Source organism: Amblyomma maculatum, chromosome 6, assembly GCF_055883805.1.
Source record: "Amblyomma maculatum isolate TAMU_Amacu chromosome 6, ASM5588380v1, whole genome shotgun sequence".
NCBI classification, from domain to species: domain Eukaryota; kingdom Metazoa; phylum Arthropoda; class Arachnida; order Ixodida; family Ixodidae; genus Amblyomma; species Amblyomma maculatum.
Window position 1 is genome coordinate 58,451,132 of NC_139349.1, and position 3,155 is coordinate 58,454,286.

Genomic DNA, 3,155 nt, shown 5'->3' on the forward strand with positions numbered 1-3,155 from the left:
TAAATTTGTGTTTTCTCCTTCTAATACGACTGAAGGAAATATTTCTCAACACCCATTTATATAACTTCTTAACACGCCTGGGCATTTATAAGCATGTTTGCGTGGGCTTTTTTTCTACACGCGCGTATGTCGCTCGTGTTGAAACCGTACGCGAATTTGCGCACACACACAAACAAAAGCCTCGTGACGAGAACTTGCCGTGGACTAATTTACGGTTTGTCAGGTTCCGTCACCCTTTCCTGCAGAATCCTTGTGTGATATGCGCGGGCAGAATCGCTTTCGTAAGAACAAAATGAAGATGCCTCTAAACGAAGTCGCCCAGCCTTCCTACGTGTATTTGCGCAAGGCGGTGTTTTAATGAGGGCGTATACAAGCAAGCTCTCAGCCTACGCGGTCTCCCTGAGCTGGTTAGTTAATCTTTAATAAGGCACGTAGTGTAAGATACTCGGCATGGCAGTTCTATTTCTTCATTCTGCTATCATGCATTTCATCGGACTGGCAAAAATAGAACCGACCATTTGCAACAACGGATGGTGAGCTTTCGCTGAAGGCGAACCACTAAAGCCACCTGGCGGGTGAAAATTGTATTAAGCTCTGCTGGAGCACAGCGCGCTCTCTTTCGAGACCGGCCGTGGCTGCAACAAGCCTTGACGTACGGCGCGGTTGCAGATGTGGGTCCGTTGTGCCGATCGTATGCAATGACCTCTGAAGCTGAGCAAGTCCTATTATATTCCACTGAAGTAAACTAATACCATTATTCTACAGAGTTCATGATCTCTTAACCATAACAGCTTCCATTCAGGGAAATCAAACGGTCCTCTGGAAGAACATGTGCACAGTACGTAAGATAAATATTAGTAAGAACCAAATTTTGTTTTCAAAGCTTTAATTGCGGGGTTTTGTCATCTGTCTTTCTTTACTTAGTAAGAACTGCAGCCTTACAAGTTTTCAATCACTGGGCTTAGTATTATGTCAATAAAAAGTAGTCTGTGAGAATAATGCGGCTGTGACTGCTTGGAGGCTAATTTACCCCTCCCACATTCACACCAGGCGAGCAATTTTAAGTTAAATCCCAATGCTGAATACCAGGTGAACTTATATTTTACTTTGATGTGCGTCTTTTCTTTAAAAAAATCGAACTACTTGCCATACCCCTTGTAATTTTGAAATAAGAGTAGGCTTTTCTGCCTTAAACTACTGACATCAAAAAGGTGTAAGAAACCTCTTCCACAACTCATAATGACCAATGCAATCATTTTTTTATGCTAACGTTCCCTCAATTTTCGCTATCATCCGTCTCCGGTGCTTCCTAACTCCTATATCGATGCAGCACACGCACATATTCGAGAAAACCGCGTCACCACATCTTTTACAGGTGCGCGCTCGTAGTTCATGGCGTCGAGACGACCAACCTGTACAAGCGGTTCATCCTGACCTTGATGTTGGTTTTCGGCGACAAGTCTGACTTTATCATCGGCGCCTTCGCGATCACCACCATCCTCGTGTCCATGTGGACCAACGCTGTGCGCACAGCAGCCATCGTGCTGCCCATCGCCATGGAGGCTATCCAGGACAGCCGGCTCTTCCACGTTATGGCGCTACGCACCAGGTACCGGCAACGGAGCAAAGACATCGGCACGCCTATCATGGAGGTCCACTACCCCATCGAGGGCGGCATCATCATACCGGATATGATCCGCATTCTGAGCGAGTTTTTCACAGTCAAGACCGGTCTGCTGATCGGCATCACTTACTATATGAGCTCCGTGGTTGGCAGCGGCGGCGACTGTTCGTCTGAGCCTTCATGGGGCAAGTGTACGATTACCACGAGATGACGATCTACCGGTGGGTGCAGTGCCACCTGCCTCTCACGGTGCTCTGCTGATTTTTGCTGTGTCTCGTGCTATCCATGTGCTGTGCCAGCGAGAGGTGGCATCCGGTGACCACATCTCTAAACGGGTTTTCAAGGACGTCACCTGCCGCCGGTTCGCTGAACTCAGCACGATCACCTATACCGAGATTGCCACGCTGATTACCTTGTTCTCTATGGGAATCGCCATCTTCGTCTCGCACCACTACGCCGAGGCCATGAGGCCTAGCCTGAGAACTCGATCTTCAACGAGAACGTCTGGTCTGTCTTGCCGCAGTGGTGCTATATACGCTGCCGCAGAGGAGAAATCGCAAGCGACGAAGAAGCAAGTCCGGCGCCAAGCGGGCGCGCGTGCGCAGCTTCCAGCAAGCGGTGCGTGGCGTCTCCTAGTCCTTCGGCATCAACATGGATGGTGGCGTGCGCGTGGCGAAACTCATCATGAGCTACGGGTCACAACAGTTGCTTCGAATGGATGTTGTCGCACCAAGTGGCCTCTTCGACTGTGACGCCTCAGCTGCTCGTCGGCTTCGCGACTCTGGTCATGGCAGAGATCAACAACTCTCTGAACAACGTCATCATATTCACGCCTCTGCTGGGACACATGTCCGACGCCGTCCGCTTGCACTCCGTGTACTTCACGCCCTTTGCCATCTACTGGTACCTCTGCTTCATGATCACCATGGCGACGCCCGTTAGCGAGTACGTGACCGATCACGGAGACTTGCAGAAGGACGAGTTCACCCTGCCCGGCATAGCCATGAAGGTCGGCTGCGGCCTCATGGTCATGCTCGCGTACAACACCTGGTGCTAGGACTACCTCCACCTCAAGGAGTGCGCAGTGCCGGTTTCTAGGCAGAACCTCTGAGTGTTTGACGCTGAATTCTGAATACAACTACTTGACTCATTTTTTTTTTCTTCTACAGCCTAATTTTTGTAAAGTTTCCTACATATTCCGTACCTTTTTTAAGGAATAACTATTTAATTTTTGTTGCCAGTCAAACCTACGCATGCATATATGTGTTTTGTGTTCTGTAGTGAACTTATCGGCTGTCGAATGTTCTTTTTTATTAAATATAACGACTTTTCGTTACCGGTTTATTTGGCCTCGATCATGTTTCATTTTAATAGCTGTGCTACATGTTATTTCTCCCAAATAATCCCGCTGAAGATTTGGCCCGAGACGTCTTTTATACTCCTGCATTGTCCTTTGTGCACTTGGTCCTCGCTTTGGTGAATATTTTTCCTTGAAACAGTGTCATAATGTTTGATCCCTTTGAAGTTGCGC

At 48.3% G+C, this 3,155-nt stretch overlaps 1 pseudogene; it reads left to right on the plus strand.

Annotated features, from left to right (window-relative positions):
- The first annotated feature begins 480 nt into the window (after positions 1-480).
- Positions 481-2,786, plus strand: LOC146185831 (Na(+)/citrate cotransporter-like; annotated as a pseudogene).
- The last annotated feature ends 369 nt before the right edge of the window (positions 2,787-3,155 follow it).